At 34.2% G+C, this 23,011-nt stretch overlaps 1 protein-coding gene across 8 annotated transcripts in view; it reads left to right on the top strand.

Annotated features, from left to right (window-relative positions):
* The first annotated feature begins 8,384 nt into the window (after positions 1 to 8,384).
* The window catches only part of LOC128857160 (homeobox protein 5), a 33,961-nt gene continuing 19,334 nt past the window's right edge, over positions 8,385 to 23,011 (top strand). Inside the window, exons 1-2 of one of the 8 annotated variants that reach the window (XM_054092776.1) lie at positions 8,385 to 9,540; positions 9,608 to 9,703. The gene's annotated coding sequence lies outside the window, so the exon portion shown is untranslated. Of the gene's footprint in view, positions 9,704 to 23,011 lie in introns of all 8 variants that reach the window. The other 7 variants (XM_054092775.1, XM_054092777.1, XM_054092780.1 and 4 more) reach the window with 7 other exon arrangements.

The following is a 23,011-nucleotide window of genomic DNA, read 5'->3' on the forward strand; positions in this document are numbered from 1 at the left end:
AGCAATAGCTTCATCAGAAGATATTTCTTCAACATAGTTTTCGCTATTGGATAAGAAACTAGTTGTGGGACCTTGTGGTTGTTCTACTGGTTTTATAATTGCAAAATCTGTTATCAGTTTTTGGTGGGTGGTTTTTTTAAGCTCCTTTTCAATTTCGTAATATGGTGCTAGATTAATATCTATTCTATCTATCTAAGGCAAAAAAGGGTAATTCCCGGTTTACATTAAAAATACATTACATATTATAAATATGTGGTACGCAAATTAGTGTTACCAGATTTTATAATTATGTATTTTCCCCTTCGCGTTATATAAGCCTAAATTTCGCGATGTACTGAAACCTAATTTTTCCAAATCGCGTTATATCGAAACCGCGTTATACAAGGGATACCTGTACTTGTTTGTAAATATTCTCGGAGCATCATGTCGCAGCGAATTTGGGAGGCACAATCTTGCATTCTATAATTTTTGGATGCAGGACCAGTCGTAGTTCATTCTCTCATCAAAAATTCAACCAAATTTTTTTAGCGAACCACCTCATGGTAAGTAATTCAGTTTCTATTACCATGGGGATTACGAACAATTCGTTGTGTTACCAAATTTTATCGGAGATTTATCGAAATTAGCTCTTAAACGCAAACGAAGGAGTTTACTACACAAAGAAGCAAAGTTTACAAACGTTGAATAATAACGAGAAAGTTGTATTAAATACAGAATTGTGGAGGAGACGAAATTGTCTTCTGGGGAGCTGTTCTACATCCACGAGAAGCAAATGCAGCATTCCTAGTAACTGCACTTTCTAAATACTATGAAATTACTATTTTGTCTTTCAGCTGCACCTCTGAATGTATAAATCCTTGTTTTTGTAACTCATGTACCATTTATAATGGTACATCACCGTTTTTCGAGCAGCCACGCAACTCTTTCCTCTTCTCGACCCATTTCTATGTAAGCGCATTTTCGTAGGCTTGCTCCCTTTTGCTGGCACTTATTGCAGAAAAAATGGAGGGAATTAAATACAATTTTCACTATAAAATAGAGTAAACCTTTTTTAACTTACTTTTTTTCTCCATCACTGGTATTCAGAGCAAATAAAAATCAGATAATTAGAACAAGAAGAGATGCCAAAGGGAATTACGAATGCGCCGTGGAAACGGAAATTCGCGAATAACGTGTCGTGGTAACATGGCATAAAATAATTATTGGAAGAAAAGAAAATATCATTAGTTAAGTCGATTAGCTTTTAAGATAATCGATTTGTTATATGGTCACGATATCCTTAATAATTAAAAGTACGCTCACATATGCAGTAATTAGCAATAAATCCTGAAAATTAATCCACCCGCTCACATTACAGATTACCCCCAAAATTGTGAATCAGCTGTCAATACTGCTTTGAAAGGGTTTCCTTCATAAAAATTGCTTTGGTGGCATATTTTGCAGTTTTTGGTTTGTTTATTATCGATATGTAAATAGAAAAGACAAGGAAAAGAATAGCTAGCTGGTATATTGTGGGTGGAAATCCGTAAACGACGTCTAGAAGGGAAATTCGATATTAAATTTTATAATAAGCAATAACAGGTCAAAGCGTTTAGGGACACACGCTTTTTCCTGTAATGTGAATGCATAATTAATAATTTTTACCAAACATTTTATTATAATTAAATTATTAATAATAATTATCGATATTACAGGGTTGTGTGCAAAAAAGTATAGTTATAGGATTATTTTTAATATTAGATTTTGGAAGAGAAATTGTATATAGGTAATCTCGCTTTTTAATTACGGATTGGGAGTTAAGCACGAAAAATTATTGTAGATAATCTACTTATATGTGAACGTATTAGAATTTAAAGAAATCCGTTGCTCTTCTTTCTTGTTAAAATTATATGAATTTAAAGCTTTTGCGCTAATGAGTTTGGATGATTTGAATGTTCACCATAATTCTAATACTTTAAAATAAATTTATATGAAATACACTTAATTCTATACTTACATATTATTTTTTCGCCTAAAAGCAAAAAATCATTTCACATATACATATAAGTCCATGGTAATGCAAAAATTTTGGGTGTGCGTTTCAAGCCGACTCCAAATCGAAGATATTTTTTATGAGCAGCTTTTTTATAACAGAAATACACTCCATTGCCTGCCGAGGGGCGTCCGCTATTAGAAAAAACGTTTTCTTAATTTTGGTGTTACTCCGAGATTCGAACCTACGTTCTCTCTCTGAATTCGGAATGGTAGTCATACGCCAACCGTTGCGGTTACGCCGGGCGCCAATTGCTGTTGCTAAAATGTGGTGTTGCCATACACAAAACTTATTGAATTGTAAACCAATAGGCAGCAAAATAACTATCGCGATGCAGCGTAGTGCGGCTATTCTTATAACATTTCTGTGATCTTCTGTCCGAAATATAAAATTTTTTGCATGCTTATTAAATATTGTATATTTCGTTAAACGTTTTGACCTGATAACGTCTTATAATTCGATTTCACAGGCTGCACGCACGAAAAAATGTGTCGTTACCTTGCTCATTAGTGTTACCTTGCTCATTGCCGTTACCTTGCTCATATGTCGTTACCTTGCTCATTGCCGTTACCTTGAATGAACTGCAAGCGAAAGCGCGGAACGAACGACAAAGCAAACAAACGGCAACGTTCCACATCTTGCTCTCTCCTACTTAAGTGAGCGTATATGTGTATGTATATGCGCATATGTACATATATAAATTCACTTATTTGTATTTGCATATGCCTTCTTATTGATTATTATTAATTTGATTTACTTGAAGAATTTAAAATAAAACCAAGTTTGTTAATAATACCTGTTGTTTTAATGTTATTATTATTTTTCGACGTGATAACGTCTTATAATTCTATGTAGCCAGCTGCACGCACCAAAAAATGCGTCGTTATCTTGCTCATGCGTCGTTACCTTGCTTGAACAGCATGTTATGTTATGTTATGTTATGTTATGTGATGTTATGTTATGTTATGTTAAAGTATATTATGTTATGTTAATGTTAACTCATTCTCTATATCCATACAAAATATCTATCAAACAAATAAAATTTAAATTTTCTTTTGAAAAATGCAACCATTCAATTAGTATTTTCTTATGACGTTATCACGTTAAACTATCGTCAGTAAACCGACTTTACAGACAACCTCTTTTTTAACGCTCTTTGTGACTACCTACTTTAATTAGTACTGCCAATAGAAGGGGAAAACAATGCCCAAACTTTATTTCAATTTTCCAGAATGCAACGCTGTTCCAAACCCAGTATAACCACCACAAGGATGATACGAGTACATGTTTACTCCTTCCGAAATGGCTGTGTCGTAAGAGCCCGCGAAAACAAAAGGAAGGGGAATTATTTGTGTGTAAAAAAGAAGAGTAGGCGAAAGCAATGGAAACAACTAAACACAAGAATTATATGCACACATACATATTTCCTTGTCACAGCGTCTTCTGCATAAAAACGCCAACACACTGCATTTGGAGGTTTTATAGTAATTTGTGCTTTAACAATTTAACACACGGCTCTTTGTTTGCATTAGTTTGTTTAGTTTAAATCAACAACCAACTCACAATATTACCAAGCTATTCTCTGACTATTCACAAACATGTATTTGCATTACGAATGGAGCTGACATCAGAGTAAAGTAACTGTTTTATAATGGCGCCACCTTTAGTACTAAATTCGCCTTGGTAACCGCCGCTGCCATTTTAAATCTCAGTTGAAAATTCTGCATAATAATTTGTGCTTTCTTTGCTTTTTGTTATAAACGTATGTGAGATGCACGGTGCTGAATTGTAACAATGACAATAAAAGTTAAGTAAACGCGACTGCAATAGATGGCTGTGAGGAAACAAAATAAGAACATGTTGGCGGCCATGAACGGTAGGAGTGTAAGGTTGTACACGAAAACAAACGCCAACCGCCGTTGCACACAAATCTTATAAAACACTCGGAACTTGAGCAATTACAGTACTAAAGTCACTATTAATGATCTTAAATGACATTATTTCGAAGTCACATTTCTGCTTTGCATTGTTGTTGCGATTTCACAGTTTGCTTTCAAGGCAACTCCTAAATTACATGCACAGTAAACTTAAGGTGTTGGTAGAATGCAGGTTTACTCGATAACTTTTAAAAATTAATAGAACAATACGGAAATGTATGTATGAAATGAGACCAAATAGCAGCTTTGCTTGAAACACTCGAACAGCGTTCAAAGCCAGCCTGCATTGGGGCAGTACCTTTACTGTCGGATTTTCGCTAGTAGCTGTGCAATTTTCTATTCATCATTCTTCTTTTAAAATTAAACCAAGACCATTTTCACACGGAGCAACTTTTTTTGAACAAGCTCGTAACTTGTGGAAGAAGGCAGTTCTGTGCTGACTGCAAGGCGAATTTATTACAGGTGACAGCAAACACATATAAGTAAAACCCTACATGTACTTGTTGTTGCGTTTGGTGCAAGCAAATGTAAATTTTGACGTAAGCCATACCTACGGCGAAAAATTCAGCTGGGTGAATGCTGTCACCTTATTAAATCCACCTTGGCTGACTGTATGAAAGAGGTCATAAAAACACAGGCAAGTCTATGGCGAATCTATTAAAGGTGGTCAGCTGATTTGTTTTTTTTTTCATTCGTTGAGTCCATGTGGCTGTCAGCACAGAATAAAGCAAGGCGAATTAATTTTTTGTTTTCTACTTTTCCAATACTTTGCCTTGACAATCAAATGTACAAAACATTGTTGTTGGTCTAGTGCTACCACCTTTTATAAATGCCTTGGGCAACTCTATCCGAAACATTCTTGTTGTTGCTGGTTTACTTTGTCAGAAACAAAATGTCAATAACAAAAAAAAGTACCACCTAAAAACGAAATTATTGCTTTGAAATTGCTAGTAGCAAAAGTAGATGGAAGCTGTAGCAATTCCGAGAATATCCACAAATATATAGGTATATTTGGAAGTGCCGATCTTAGCAAGTTACTTACGAGCAAAATTTAAACAAACTCCTCTGCTGGAAACTCAACGGCTGCGAAACTACTATATCCATAATTGGCGTGTTCATTCTTTTTCCGTTGTATGGCCGATCGCCTCCAATTTGTGATGTGCGTCCTGACGTTGGTCGAATGGTAAATACTTTACTTATTAGAAGCTTTTTCATGTCGAAATAGACGGCCTTGCCTGCCTTTATGCCCACGGTGAATTTCAAATCCGGCCCTACCGAACGGTAGTCGTGTACAAACCCTTTTGACTACGGCGGCTTTAAAGGTATGCACAGTAGAAATTAATACACCCCTATATTCTTACTAAATGTTTGTCAATCGGCAGTTACTTAAACTAAACGTGACTGAACATTCTACCGCAAAGCCTAACACATTTTTTTATCGTTAGCGATTTCTAACTTTGTAATAGAAAACTCATAAAGCTTGCCTAAAAATTTTCGACCACCGAGGAGATCATTACATTGTCAGCGGCTTTCGTCGTTCACGTTTTTTGTTTGTTCGCTTGGCTGCCATTCATAATCAAAAAAAGAAAAAATTTTTCGGAACGACAGCTACATTTTCATTCATATCTGGTCAACATCCATGTTTTTCGAAATTAGTGGAAAAATCACTGGGCAGTTTTTCTTTCAACTCTACAATTAACAAGTTTTCTCTGGAAAAATAAAGACAAGGATTTAAAAACTAATATTGAACTTTATTGAATTCACTTACGTGTCCTTAAACTATAAAATTGATTATTAAATACTTATATACAAACGTAATAATTGCAAGTTTGTACAAAACATGTGCGTACCTTTGTATGTTGATAGAAATGGTCCTCACACTCACCTTAGTAAACGTACACTCGTACGCCCGTATCAGCTGACTCCATGACACAACCATCTAAGATACTACGAAACGGAACGATGGTGAGAATCCATTAGTTTCATCGTATCAGCTGATACGGGCGTACGTTTACGTTGGCGAGTGTGAGCACCAAAATTCATATTAAAATTGACCAAAACTTCTTCCTTTTCGTTGGGGGTTATGCCTGCAATGATTGGTTCACTATCGACCGCATTGATCAAAGCTTATTCATGCCAATCGTATCGTAGCACCTGTAATTTTATGAAAAACAGTTAAAGTGAAATGTTCTGTAGTTTTTAAACAAAATTAACTTTTTAACATTAAATTAGATCATTTGATGTATGCACTTATCGTTTTATAATTGATTCGGTTTGAATTATTTCGAGTGCTATTTTAAACGCTCTGCTTTCAGTACATTTGTGTATTTTGTTTTTGTGGTTCGGCACTTTGAATGTCAAAATTTCAATCAAAATATGAACAAACAAATGAAACAAATATAAAAAGAGATAATTTGACATTCAAAATCTACAATCAACCGAGGTACCCTTGGTCCATATTTTTTCTCCTGGTAAATGCATGAAAGCAGTGAAATTATGAGTAGTGTAGTCCAACACCAAAAGTGGGCAAAATAAAAGTCATCAACGTGCACTTGAAATTGATCCTATTCAAGACGAATCTATTAAAGGTGGTATCAGTAAATCAGCTGATTTGTTTTTTTTTCATTCGCCGTGTTCATATGGGTGAAACAAGACGAATTAATTTTTTGTTTTCTACTTTGCCAATATTTTGCTTTGACAATTTAACGTACAAAACATTACTGTTGGTCTAGTACCACCACCTATTTGTATGCTTTCACAATGATTCTGAGTTTTTCGATTGAAATTTGCAGAAAATTTCATTTTTTGTTTTTTGTGTATTCCAGTACTTTTCTTTGATTGCTCCCTCATTACTCTCCCGCTCCCTTGTGCGAGTTATTTTGATAATTGTCAGGTCTATCAGGTTTTACCCTGAAAATGCAGCTTATATATTTCGGTTGTTAGAAACATTAACAGACGCACTGACGATTTGACTTCCACTCAAGCGTTACATTTATAATAGATAATCTGTGGAAAGAGAGAAGAGAATTATCAAATAAGCTATTGAAACAATTTTATTAGCATTTTTCCAACGAAATTTAAAAATTTACTGTCGGTAACTGAGTTCCTAATCATATGTTGCTTTACTGTATCTGCATATTGTTGGTCTCAAATTCAACGAAATTGAAATTGCATTAGTTTCCGCTGGTTTTCATCGAAGGATAAATGTTAAATAAATTTTTCATTACTACCATAATGTATTTCGGATAGTAGAACCATGGGGTACCCCCCGGGAAACGCGTAAAAATTAGGTGCTTCTATACAGTCAGCGTCAAAATAAAGTGTACATCATATAATATTATAAGTTTTGGCTACTCACTTTATTTTTTAATTTGTATTTTTAATAATAATGTAATATAAAAAAAATAATATAAAATTTATAAAAAATCGGTGAATTTTCATCGGAATTTCAAACTTTTTTTAATCGAAATATCAAAAAATTTCAACTATGCAGTTTTGTAGTCCATTCAAGTCTATTGAATAACAAATGCTTGAAATTTTTGTATATGGAAGAAAACACCCAACTAACACCGTCGTCAGAAAAATTTTCGAAAATCAACAAAATTTGCTATCGCAAAAGTAAATCCTACTGATAATTTATAAAAACAAAGAACTAAAAATCAAAAAGCTGATATATTGGATATACATACATACATATTTGTGTGTAATAATTTTTAAATGAGGTCTAAGTATGTCCCAGCAAAACTTTCGTTATAGTAACAGAAATCCAGCCAAAATAGAGATTTATAGAATCGCTATTATATATACTAAAACATAGCAGAGAAACTATTAATTTTTTGGGGAAAACATTAATTGCACGTGACGAAATAAGAATCACATTTCCTCAAATGTTTCGTTGTTTGGCTTTTTACGCCCGTTCCTTGCAGCTGTTTTTGGCAGCACCGCTGTCAAAGTTCATACAAACGACTGACTACCAGGGATGTATTTCTTTATGAAAACTTTTGTAATGTTGCCAAGACAAAACGAAACGGTGCATGGTGATTTTTTGTTTTTGTCAAATACTTTCGTTGTATTCAACACTTCACTCTTCTAACTTTTAAATATGTCTTAAAAATGATCAGAATTAATAATATTATTATAATTAGCCATTGCTGGACACAATACGAATACGAAACATAGTATTTCTGCGCTTATACATATACACGTTTTCTTTTCCTCACTTGTGGTGTTGCCATTGTAGTTGACTGTCAGCAATGACAGCTAGCAGCAGACATTCGCTCCATTTTTCTGCTACGCTACGCGACAGAATCGAAACGAACGACAGACCGAATATGAATCGCCTGTCTGGTTAGCTGAGCTGTAGCATAGTACAAAATGGCCACAACACTCCGGCGATGGCTGTGTCGTTCGTCGTTCGTTGCTCGTTGTGTGTCGTACGTGCGCTCGCTCGCTCATCGCTCTAATTAATATTTAACAATAAATTTTAATTAATTGAACAATAAACTCTAATTCCAATAAAAAAAATAAGAAAGTGTTAAAAACACGTTCATTTTAAAACGCCAGCCGGTATTACAACAACAAGAACAACACAGCAAATGCTTAATCGGAGTTACAAAGATACTTTTATGTAAATACTTTTCGCTTTCATTTTTTTTATTTTTATGCGATTCCAACGAGAATACGATTTTCAGATTTTCACCAAAGTAAGCACACTGCACCAAACAACGGAAAAACTTGATGGTTTAACCGTTTTTTCCTAAATTACGTATAAAATATATGAATATACATATATGTATACTTATATGACTAATCAAAGTGAGATTTAGTACCACAGTCTTTCATATATGTATCGATAATTAAACACATTTTTTGCAATATTGCACGAAACGTTGATATAGTGAGCTTTTAAATTTTAAGTAAAATATAATTTGGTTCTTATAAAAGCAATATAAGGCACAGCACAAGTCACAAAAAATTAAAGAAAATTCACGGAAGGCGGCGAAGACTAGAAAATTTTATACTCGTAAGACGGAAGGTCTACGCAGTGAAACGACGACGGTTTCTCGTGCTCGTCGCTGAGCCAAAAATCAACTGTTCCTCAAGTCGCGTTTGAATTGTTCGCTCCGCGAGACGCGGCACGGCGACGAACTACGCTCAGTGTCAAGCAGTAACCGCCACAACGGCGCGCAAAAGGCATAGCAGCACATCAAAATCGAAAGATTCAATAACGCAACGCTGCAAACGAGACTAGAGCCGATACGCTTCGGAGAGTCAAATTTCTCTCTGGAACAGAATTGATAGTGCGCGAGAGAAAATTAAATGTGCGCGTGTATGAGTTCATGTGCTGAAAATTAAAACTTGCAAAAGAAGAAGCACCACGTTCGTTGTTGACGCTGACACAGCGACGTCGGGTTAACTAATATTTTATTTTCGGGTATATTAATCGCTAGTTAAAAAAATACGGTTATTTGTTATCATTTAGCGTGGTGTTTTTTAAATATTAACAATACACTTTTCTCGGGCTTGAAAAATTAAAAAAAAAAAAAATAATGATACAAATGTAGTAAAAAGGTGTGTATCGTTTGGAGTCTGGCATAAAGCATCTAAAAAAAACCCTACACCCAACGTTTCATTGTAGCAGCAGCAACAACCACAGGGAAAGCTGAAAGCGATGACCATAAAGCGATATATGCAAATTTACCATAATTTGTTAAATAAATGAAATAAAAAAGAGGTGAAGTGAATCTCATTTTTTAAATTAAATATTTGGAACCCAAATAAATCTCTTATCGTAAATTGTTTTATATATAGTATATACACATGTAAATTAAGCGTATGCGTAGTTTGAGTTGAATTTATTTATTGTCTTTGTATAATCTAGTGCATAAGTTGATTGCTCGATGATTCATTGCAGAAATCGGAAAAGTTGCTGAATAAAAATTTTTGTTGCATTTTGCTTCTGAAGGCAAAAAATAGCAGAAAAATAAATGTAATATGAATTCTTTTATTTAATATTTTGTACTAAGGCTAAATTTACATTGAACGAGCGGAAATGGGACAAAAGTTTTTTATCATTTTGACATTTAGAGAAAATAATACGCAAATAAACGAATGGGAAATGCACAAAAAAGGAAGAAATTGTTTTGCTTCTCGTCGTTTCGTACGAATCTCACTCACAGACGAGATGAAAATGAAATCATAATTTTCGTCGCTTTTTCACCATCGGTGTAAATGAATGACCAAAGAGCGAGATATATATATAATAACGATTTTGAAACATTTTATATATATGTGCGTATATATGTGTGCCCATTTCTACTACCTTGCCTTCGTACCCGTAATCTGTAGTCACTCTCACAGCACGACCAACGCGAGTAGTTTGTCGCTTGTTCGATGAATTGTTGCTTTGTCGCTTTCTCTAACTGTTCATTAGCGTGCATACTTTTGAGAAAATGAGTGTAAGCGCATGAGAACCATACATATCTTCATAATGAAGCAAAAATTAGTACGCCGAATTTTTCACTAAAAAATGTGAGAGCAGTTTGTGGTTTAGGTTATGACCGTCGATTTCGTCATATGTACATATAAAATATGACGACTAAATAATGAAAATAAGTTCTGAAATATTAACAAAAATAATGTCTTAACTAATCTTAAGATAAGAAAACGAATGTTTTGTTAGAGGGGAAAAACCTTTTCCGTTCTAATGACGTAATATTCCAACTTATTTCCAAGCAGATGTAGTGAAACACTTTGTATCAAAGAATCAATGCTGAAGATAAATTAACTACTTTATATTTATGAGATCTAAAATTAATAGACTCTATTAATAACTTAAACACAGAAGTAATGTGTTTTCATAAATGCCATTAGTTCGCATCTTTACCAAAACTTATTGTATTTCGTACTTCAAATTCTTGAATTGACAAAGATTAGCTATGTCACCGTGCTTACCACCCTCCTTTTTTTTTTTCTAAATTTAACTTCATATATAAGTCAAGTTCCCTGGCTCGAAAATGTGATGTCTTCAGGTTTTGTTCGCATGTGCTTGCCTACAATTAGTGTGGCGTATATGTTTTGTAAATATACAAAGGCCGAGGCAAAGATGAATAACAAATACAACAAATGTTTTACGAATAACAGAAAGAATATTCGCACACATCCACCATAAATACAACGGCATAATCAACACAACGCGACGACGACGGCGGCGGCAGTTGTTGCCAACGGTGGAAGGAGAGGTTGAATTTTTACGTCAACCACACCGTTTTACTGCTACCAACAAGCGAAGTATATCCCCTCCAACGATTTTGGCGCTGTTCGCAGCCTGTACACACGCCGCAGACGACTGAACGTATCGTTCAAATAGAAATACAGAAACACAGCCATGAGTGTGAATCGGAACTAGCAACTGTTTCGTGTCGGCAACAACGAACTCGACAACAATAGCATTTATTTCAGGTTAATCATATCGTTTAGAAAGCTAGCGACTCAACGAGAGGTAAATAATTTAGAGAAAACGTCTGTGATGAGAGTAAAACGTACGAGCGACTGTGAGAGAATCAATGTGTATGTGTAATACAACTAGTGGATTAATGCACCGAACGATGTACATACATGTACATGAAGTCGTTTATACACATATGTATGTAGCTGGCTAGTACATATTTATATTCATATGACCGTCTGAAATATGCCAATTTTTCTTTTGCTTATCTTTTACATATGTATGTACATATATATAAGTAGGTATATTTTTTTTGGTGTATTAGATTTGCTTCACTTGACCCTTCACGACTAAATACAATAATATAGTAAAAGCCAATAAATAAATAAGTGATGTCCCTGATTCAGCTGAGACGTAAATAGCAAAAATAGTTTAGTGAAAAATAAAAGAATTTAAGCAATTACATATGCATATGTACATACTATTCAATCACACGTTTATCTGCTCTCATTATTCACAGTTGCACTCTGGCTCAATAAGATTTCCTCTTGCTCTCTTTTACATTTCACTTAGTGATGTAAGTATCCACAAAAGGAAGTGGTTCACATACCGATTATATTGTATTTGTGGGCGTGAACGATGCATGTTAAAATATTTATGAGCAAGATAAGAAATTTAGAAATCATGCTTTTAATACAAAAAGATAACCGTTAAAGTAAATAATTTTGCAGATTGTATGCAAAGATTGCAAAAAGAGCAGTAGATTTGAACTTGTATTTAAGTATATGTATGTATAAGCAAATTCATAAATTTATGCGTTGACACATAAATATACCTACACATTTACGTTCATACATGTGTTCATGTGTTTGGTTCGTATGTATGCACAATTTTATTGGACAAAGTAAACATGTGTTATATTTTGGATTTACACATAGCTTCACATATTTAATTGTACATGGGACATGCCATGTATGCATGCATATAGGGGCTTTGCCTCTCTACTGTATGTATACATACACACAGAAATAGCACGTGGAAACTACATACATACATACATATGTATACGCACGTGCCGCATCAGCTTGAGAAAAAAATGTATTGAGCTTTAAATTGACGCAAATTAAGCATTTTGATTTTTTAACACGCAACTGTTACTTTTCTATCTACACATTTTGCATTTTTCGTTCAAATACTATCAGCTGATTAGAATCACAAATTTGAAATTGATTAGAGGAACCAACAAGCGAATTAAATTTGTTGACGTCTGAGAGTAAATTTAAATTTAAATATTTTGCTGCTAAAAGTGAGAGCATTTTCTCAGGTGTGGGTCCCTTCGGAAATACCTGACGACTGGGAGTAAGCGCACCAATACCAACGCTGCAGACTTGACATACATACTTATGCATGACGCAACAGATACATGTATGTAAATGTTAACATTTTGCTTACATATACTTTGATTGCATTTTAGAACACGTAAATGAAAGTGTTAACGAATTTAATAGTTGACGAAATTAAAAGTTCCTAAAATACCTACATATTTTACTTTCATGAATGAACCGATCCACCAACGTAATCGCTGGATCTTTTTTCGCTGCGCTAAGTCTATGTCGTCGTAAAGTTAATACAGCTCATTGTTCCATCGCCTACAATACTCGCCGTCGCTAACGCGCAAAGGCCTAAACATCTTCCGCAGAATCTTTCTCTCAAACACTCAAGTTACGCCTCATTGGATATTGTTGTTGTTGTAGCAGTAACTTTGCCCTGTCAGTGTAGTGTAATCACCGGTCGCCTTCATCTAGCTCAACTAAAAATAGGCCCAGGAAACTTGCTGTTTCGACAGGTTGTTTCCAGAGGGAGAGAGGTGTTAGATGAGTGGGTTCGATGGGGCATGTTAAAAGGCGGTTAGTGTTGTTGTTGTTGTAGCAGCATAAACATTCCCCGTGCATATACGAGGAATGCTGCTGAAGTGACAGTCCTTGGCCGGATATAAATCCGGGTCATTCCGGTTACGTAGAACCGACTGTCGTGGGAACGAGGCGGTTAGTGTCGTGCGGGGTGATTTCACAAGCCAGACTTATGTTTAGTATGTCGAGGTCGATTCTGGATAAGTAGGAGTTTAACCTGCTACAGTATTCAGAACGTAGTTGTGCCAAGGTTGCATTGGATATTGCTTTGGCGCCATACGTTAGAACGGGCATGATGAGAGCCTTGTAGAGTGTTAGTTTTATTCGTCGACAGAGGACTTTACTACTCAGTTGCCTACTTAGTCCAAAGTAGCACTCGTTGGCAAGAAAGATTCTACGTTGAATTTCTTGGCTGACGACATTGTTATCGGTGTTGATGCTGGTTCCTAAATAAACGAAGTCTCTTACAACCTCGAAATCGTAACTGTCAATAGTGACGTGGGGGCCGATACGCGAATGCGCCGACTCTTTGTTTGGTGACAGGAAGTACTTCGTTTTGTTCTTGTTCACCACCGGACCCATTCGCTTTGCTTCTTTATCCAGTTTGGAGAAGGCAGAACTAACAGCGCTTTTGTTATCGATGATATCAGCATACACCAACATTTGTACGCCCTTATAAAAGAAAATTAGACATTAAAAAATGATAAGCACAAAAAAGGTTTTCTACTCACTTTTGTTCCGATATTTTTCAAACGCCAAAAGCGCACCAAACAGTACATTTAGATGGGATCAACTGATGTTGGAGTGTTGCCCTTGGATTTTCAGAGCCCCACAATCTACAGACATATGCCAATATTTACGCTGCGTTAAAGCAATTGATCGTTGACAAGAATAAAAAACTCGATAATTTTAACGCGTTGTATTGTACTGTAGGGTTCCATAATAAATTTCCAACAATTCAATTATAACCTACAAAAAGAGAAAAATAAATATGTCAAAAAATAAAAAGTTATTTGTGCTTAACATTAGTAGGTCTTATTTGGCCCACCCTGTACATCTTGAAGAATTTCCGAAGAAATCCAATGTTGTGTATGTATGTTCCTTATAAAATAAAAATATCTACTTAATGAATCTGTCTTTTATCATTAAAATTAATCTTTTTTTAAATATTATAGTTTCATTAGTTTCAAATCGATATTTTTTGACCTTGAAAAAATCAAATTAATATTATTTAGTTTACATTTTATTCCTTGATTTTATTCCTTGAATACCATTATTAAGATTAAATTTTCAGAGCAATTGCCTTAACTTTATATATAAAAATTTCTCAAAGGTCTTAGTAGAGTAGCGATTGTTTAAATACCAAATAAGTTTTGTTTTCTTATGGACTATGTACATATGTATGTGTAACCTGATTTATTTCACCCTACAAATTATGTTAAGTAAAAATATAATCATAAATATGTTTCATATGTATGTATGTGTGTGCGCGTGTTAAACATTCTGAGTATTTATGTATGTGCATTACAATCTTATATGTAATTATACACAGCCATGTGTACAAGCATATACATAGATCGCTGGTTGTGTTTATTCGACAAAAAGAAAAAAGCAAGATCAGTGTTCCTTTAAAGTTACATATCAGTTACCATAGTATATACATACATGTACGTATGTATATGTATGTATGTATGTACATATGTATATATATATATTAATATATACGTACTTGAAAATTTAATTTAAAACTAAATATTGCTTTAGTAAAAATTAGCTAATCATTTAATTAACATATGATATATATTTAAAAGAAAATCTGCCCAATATTTCAAGCAAAACCATAAAACGGAGCACAGGAAATTGTGCAAGATCACATGCCATTATCATGAGTTGGTATTTATTAGGTAATCGTATTATTTACACAGTGGCTAATGGAAGAATTTGGAAATCAAAATATATGCGCCTACATAAATAAATATTATTTTCAGATTTATCAGATTTAATTAGGAGGACAATAATACTGAGTAAACGGCACGTCAAAATTAAGTGCAATTTGCTTCTCCGTATTAGCACTATATGTACATACATAAAACGCATACATATATACATACATACATATGTATGTACGACGAGTTATATGTCCAACTGAAGTTATAGCACAATTTTATGTACAATTCTATGTAGGCATATATTATTTGCAATAACATACAACCACGTGACGTCACGATAATCGGTTGCTGTGCCTTTGTTGTTGTCGGTCCTTCATTGTACTGATCTATCGACATGTATTTGCACACGACTGTGAACGACACAGTCCGAGTCGAAATTCACCAACTCACAACCACACACATACATCTGTATCGAGTATATCTTTACGATTATGTATGACCCAACGTGTTTACTTTTTGGTAGCAGCAACAGCAACAGCAACAGCAGGAGCAGCAGAGAGACACGAAAACAGCTGTTCAAGGCAGGTGTTAATTTGTGTTTTTACAAGCATTGAGTTTTCTACCCTTTGCAGCAGTTTTACATCTATGTATTTGCGTTTCTTAACCTACAGGCTAGGGATGAACACAGTTAAAAAAAAACTGATTTGTGATTAACCGGGGTTTTTTTATTCAGGCTTCCAACCTTCAAATATATATATGTATGTATGTATGTTTTTTTTTTTCTATTCCGATTAACGGTTTGATGTTGGTTACACCTTTGAATTTTGTACATCGGGTGTCAAACCAGTAACTATTCTGTGCTGTCGAAGCAAACTAAAAGGTTAGAAAGCAAAAAGAAAAAAAGATAGGAATTTTCATATTGCCGAAAATATAATTTTTGCAACAAAAATTGGGAAATAATAGGTTTCGTAGGCAATTTGTTTCTTTCGAAAAAGGTTTTTGGCTAAAAAAGAAAAAAAAAATTTCCATGAACATCAAAATTAATAAAAAGATCGAAAACCATGTTTAAGAAAATTAAAAAATCCTGTTTTTAGGAAACCAACTTGTTTTTAAACATCCCTAGTTCATATCCATATACATACATACAACATACATACATATGTACATATATGCTTATAGCTTATACAAAAAGCATGAGTATACACAAGTGTTCAACTGCTCGGCGATATATCTTCGTCAACTTTTCTATTAACAAAAGAAAATGTGTACTCTCTTTTAGAATTCGAGGTTTTGCTATTTCCATTGGTGGAATGTAAGTAAGGACGGCCGTGGAAATTTTGTTTGGCGAACACAGCCAGACTCTCCCAGCTAACAAAATTTGTCCAGCCAAACAAATGTAAAATGTGGTGTTGCCATACACAAAAATTATTGAAGATCGTATCATAAACCAAAAGACATCAAAGTAAACATCAAGATCTAGTGCTTCATTACTGCTACAACAACAACAACAATTAGTGCGTCTACAGTTTTGAAGCTCTAATAATGTTTCAATAAATTTTAGGGCATTTCTAAAAAACAAAAATCTGTGATCAGTATTTTTGAACCTCACCATTTTTTAACGCTCCTGGGCGACTCAGCGTCTAGCAGCAGTACCCAGCAGAAACTCTTCCTAGGGAGCAATGTGATGTTCGGGTCACATGCTGCACGAAGCACTCACTAAATACTGTTTGGGAGAATAAAACTGACGTGACCCTTCTTGACCGGGTATAAATCCAGATTGTTCTGATAGCGTAGACTTCATTGTCATAAACAGATATGGATCAGTCCCATGCGTTAGAAATCAACTGCAAATTTTAAAACAATCAAATGAATGGCAGTGAATTAAAGTTTGGCAGAATTTAGAGCTCGTGTGTGACATTAGCACACGTTTCATATGAATCAAGCCACTAGTGTAGTTGGCAGTAGCTATAAACAAAACCGTTATTGGTGTGAGCACATAACGGGTTGGACGACCACACACTTTCAGAGTGAACACACATAATTCCGAATTAAGGCGCCAAAAAATTAGCGATAAAGAATAAACCGATACGGGAGAAAATATGCTTAAACATGTTTGAAGAGAGCAATCAGTATAAGCGAGGGGAAGTAAATATGCATGTATGTATGTATTTATGTGGTACCATAGATTAGATTTACGGTAAAATTTAAAACAAAAAACATAGCCGCCAGGTAGTAGTTGGCTTTGCATTGTAGTGAAAGAAGGTCTAACAGAGAGAGCGAAATGCGAACAGAAGGTAAAAAACAAGCACAAAGAAGACTTGAAAGTAAAAGTTTACGCTTTATTGCACAATACACACACATATACATACATATGTATGTATGTATAAGCTCAATGTAATTATGTTAATTGACAAAAGCGATTTCGTTTTGTGTGCCTTTCAATGAATTTGTATCTTCGGTACATGTGATCTCATTACATAAAAATAAACCAGAATAAAGTATGCCATTTGCAGGTTTATTAATTACATATGTATTTGAAGTGGATCCCATGTTTAAACCAATGTTAAATTGAGGAATTTCAAATTTTATTGCTTGCCAGTTTCTAAAAATTCTATCGTATATCGAGTATAAAATGTTTTTCGATTTTCTGAGTTAGTTGAGTACGAGCACCAATCACGCACTAAATCATGCGGCTACGGCGGCCGCACAGTGCAAATATATTTTCCAAGACTTGGCCATTTTCTAATCCTGAATCCAATCAATCTTCTCCATTATACCAACAGCTCTGGTTGTGTGTAGATATCTGCCTGTTGGAGGTCTCATAATGGTATCAAAACGGCGCTTTAGTGCTACTTGAGGAGTGCCAGGTGCACTTCCACCATTTCACCTACCTGGCCATTTCCTAACAGGCAAATGTCCGTACTTATCATTTAGGAATATCATTGAGCAAAATCCTGTTTTATTCAAAGGATGAACTAATGCACCTTTGCGACCACCAAAGGCAGTAGAATTCGAACTATGTAATTCGAACCGATATTTAACATGGCCACATGGTTTCCAGTGTTAAATTTGCGCCTATTTCCCTTACCTATCTGAATACAATTCATTTTGAGCGTTTGCTTGAAAATCATGTTGCGCACAAACTTATGCCAGACTTCTTTGTCTTGGAATTTAGTGAGTATATTTAGATTTCTCAAGGTCATTCTGTGTGGTGCCCTCTTCAATAGCTCTTAATGCTTTGCTAAAGGTTTTCTGCACACAAACTCACCCAAGTTGCCTACATACATACATACATTATTACCTTTGCTGTTTAATAGATTTGTCTCGCTGCTCATAAAACTGCTATTCTGGTTTTCTTTGACCTTTGCACATTAGGTGCACTAATGCGCTAGTGTCTGTCAACTTCTTATGCGTTCATGGCAATATTCGGTGGTGAAAGAAATGCTACTCGGACGCACATCCTGCAAAGAGAGTGCGATCCAATGTATATATGTACCTGAAAATGTTTATCACACATTTTTTAGTACGTGTATGTATGTATGTAGATATACATACATATATATGTATATGTACATAAGTGCTCACACAACGCAAATATGAATATTGTGATTCTTTGTTACAGTAAATATGTACTGGGACAACAAAGGTGGCGTTGACATCTGTCTGCGCTCCTGCCCATAGCGGTTTAAATGAACATTCATATAACTTACGTATGTATGTAAGTATATAATTAAGTACATACATAACTGCGTACTTGGATGCGCCATACGTGGATAACGAGTTCAACGACTTCGTTTTCTTTTTTTTTAGATTTTTGTTTTCCTTTTCGTGTACTCTTTTTCGTTTAAAATTTCAGATATTGAAATAAATAAAGTATACTTGATGGACATCGGTTTCTCGAAATACACAAAAGAACTAGCAGCAATTTCAAATCGAAAACAATTGTAACCATACTCACTTTAAACAATTCCTATGTATGTACATATGTACGTGTGTACGTGCATATCCATTTCTGTTTACGTCGTACTGAAATCTCGTAAGGATCGCTTGAATGCAGATAAGCCATTCATGGAAACAATATCGAACTTCGCGATTGAGGAGTGTTGATCGTCGTTCCCTCCATTTAGAACCAACGTGCGTGCAGGTTGCCACTCACATTTTCACAAATTCTTACAAATAAAAGTACCTCCTATAGTGTCTCATATAAGTGCAATAGTTATTTCTCAAACACAAAGTATTCTAAAAATTAAAACTAAGATCAATAAACTTCTTACACCCGTTAACTAGGGTTGCCAATATCCTTTTATGATTAAATATTCAAACAAAGATGATGGCACCCAATTCGCCTTGATCTGCACAGATAAACAGACTCTTGTGCCGTTTAAATAAAAATACGCCGTCAAGCAAATTTACATAAATCAAAGATACTACGCGGAACTCGCATTGCAGCGCATCAGATTTAAAGAATATCTCAATATAAAAAATCGGCCTTTTTTTCTACAACTCAAAATTTAGGTGCCCTTATTGGCATATAGACTCTTGTGCCGTTTAAATAAAACTACGCCGTCAAAAAAATGTACGTACACCGAAGAATTTCTGTAAAAATCTGTATTTTTTTCTACAAATCAAAATTAAGGTACGTCTGTTGGCATATACTAAATAGCTAAAAACGTGTTTAAAATAATGTGCTACTCAACTTAGTGCAGTGAGAGTTTAAATAAAATGTTATTGAACTTTTCTACAAATTTGAGTACTGTGACTGAAGTCTCTCGCAAAACTCATATTTTGCGAATTTTCGTACTTTAAAATACTGCTGTATTAACGACAGCCGAGCACATATACGTTCGTATATACATATATTTAAATAAGAACACACTTGTAGCAATATGTCGCTGCTAGACATATTTTTTTCTATTGTGAAGACTATTTCGGGCCCATTGACTTGTGCATATTTTTTTTGAAACAAATTCGCGAAATTTTTTATTCGCCTGCATGTTATAAAATCTAGACTTTATCCAAGTGTTTGAATTTATTTTAGCCTTTTATTACAAACTCAACATTAATACCTTATGCGCTTTTAACCTTGAACTTGAAATATGTGTTGCCTGAATGATTGAGTTTGGTGATGTATGTAGAAAATATATTTTTTTATACAAATGTGTATGATGTCTCACAATTTTTATTTTTTTTTCTCTTGATCTTTTGCTTTGCAATAATTACTACCTATTACGATGTTTCTCTTCAAAAGACATTTTAAAAATGTATCAATTTTCGGTGTTAGTAATAATATTTATCAAAATTATTTTGAATCCATTGGATGCTCTACACGAACTGAAGCGCTTTTTAGATATGTAAATTTAATAGAGAAACCCTAATTTAGATTAATTTGATATCTCGATAAAGGAAGTTTTATAAATTAATTTCAAAAAGAATTCAATCAAGGTTTAAAAAAAAAAACCACAAAAGCGGGGCTAAAAATCAATAGAATCTGCCAAAACAGCCAGATGTTACTTCGAAGTCTGAAGATTTATAATTTTAGCCCTTATTGTGTACGTTAATCATATTCGACAGCTACAGTAAACAAACCGACACGCTTAAAGATTTCCATCTATCAAAATTGTATTTTTTATTTAGTAAAAAGTTATTCAAAACCAAATTAATTTTGTGCTACCTTGTATCTAACATACGCCTAGCATAACCCACCTTGGCAACTTCTTCGCATCGCTACTTAAACCCACTCATTTAACGCCTCCATAAAAGATGCTATCAATAGAACAGTTATTTGGAGAATATAAGTTTTAGTGGATTAAATATGTCTATAATTTGTGAAAGTGTTGAATTTTTCTTGCTCTATTTTCTTATGAAATAAGAAAAATTTAAATAAGCCAAACGTTTTTTTACAAACAAACAAAAAATACAAGTAATTAAACTTTTCATACATATATAATATATATATATGTATATATATATATATAATATATATCCTCCTCCTCCTATTGTGGTGTACGTCTTGTTGTTGTTCCACAAATGGAGGGACCTACAGTTTCAACCCTTTACTTCGGCCATTTACTTCCTTTTTTGCGCTTATCTCTTTTATTAGCTAACACTCAATATTTTTAGTCAACATATAATATTTCGAGGGTTGAATGATGATTTGATCTCAAGGAAGATAGATTTAAAAATCTTTTCACCATGATTTGGTGTCATACATTACTTACATATATTCTTTTTGAATGACGAGCATCATCGAAAATGTGGACTGCACTTTATAAAGATGTGTCGTAGTGAAGAACGAACATAATCGATAAATGTTGATTGGTGTATTGTTGTATTGATAATAAAATCTCTTTTTACGCCAAATGCAGCTACAAGGTTAGCTTTGTGAAGGCCTCTTTTTTTCGCCAGGGCTTAGCAAGTGGCGAATAGTAGATAAAGCAAATGAAGATACGGCGGCAACGCGGGAAGAGAACTGCCTTAAATTACATGCGCTGGTAAGGCAGTGCGTTCTAATGAGCTATAGCCAAGCTCGCTAGCGGCGAATCTCACTCGATAACTTTGTTGTTGCTTTTGCGTGTTAATTTTTCGTCAAGTTAATCGAGCATGGAGACAGTGAGCGGGGAAATGGCGAATAGAAGGGGCCTTGAATTACGATATTACGATTGCGTATTGCACTGCTTCCACATTTTTGTTTTGAAAATCGCTATAAATTAAAAGAAAAAAATCGTTTCCTCATTGCGTCTTCTTACAACCTATGCGCCTTATAGCTACTTTTGATTATTTTGTATAAAAAATACTATTGTGAGACAGTTTTCTTAGGCGCAATTTACATATTTTTTTAAATTGTATTATCTTTTATAGAGCATCGACGCCTACGTCGGTGAGACTCATATGTTTGCAAGAAATATATGTATGTACGTACATATATTTATTTAGTAGACGCGAATTCACTTGAGAATTCCTAAGCATTAAAAAAAAATTGATAAACTTATTTTCTTTTCATTGTTATCCGCGATGAATTGTCAATGAGATTGCTGAGTTTTATAAAAATAGAACCTTCAGAGAGCGACCGACGCTATGTAATAGAAACAATTGGATGGTAACAATGACGACATCCATAATGGACTAGCTAGAAAAGCTATGCATCGGGTAGAAGTACATGAGCACTGAAGTTTGTTGCTCTTTCTCTTAGTTCATTTTGAAGTGAGATTTTCGTTGAGAATGCTTGATACCATAAAAAAATTTGCATAGCACTTTTCCATTTCTTACTTATGTATGTATGTATGTATTTTCGTATAATGCATTTGTAAATTAGATTTTATTTACTTTCAAAATCCCACTTCATGCTTCGTACAAGTGATATTTGCTTGCCGATTAATGTAGTAAAAAAAACATATGTACATACATATGTATGTTATGTGATTAAGTTGTGAACGAAATTTTGCAAATTCTCAATTTTGAAAGTTTTCGTTAAAATTCATGGAGGACGGAACAGAGATATAATATATACTTATATCGAATAGTTTTATTAAATTCTGACCTAAAAAGGCTTTCTTTGTTCTATACATAAATATTTGCAAATGTGTTCATACATACGTTTACTATGTACATACAAATATTTACTTTATTAGGCCTTAAGATCAGCAGTACGATATTCTTTTATCTTGCATGTTCTGTTATAGACCTTTGCTATTATTATATTGTTATAAGAGAGAATTATATATAATTATAAGAGAGAATTATTGGATTTTTTTTTAAAGCAGCCATTGGCCTACCCCTAATGCGGTGTTGTCTCAATT

The sequence above is a fragment of the Anastrepha ludens genome, chromosome 3 (genome assembly GCF_028408465.1).
Source record: "Anastrepha ludens isolate Willacy chromosome 3, idAnaLude1.1, whole genome shotgun sequence".
NCBI lineage: Eukaryota > Metazoa > Arthropoda > Insecta > Diptera > Tephritidae > Anastrepha > Anastrepha ludens.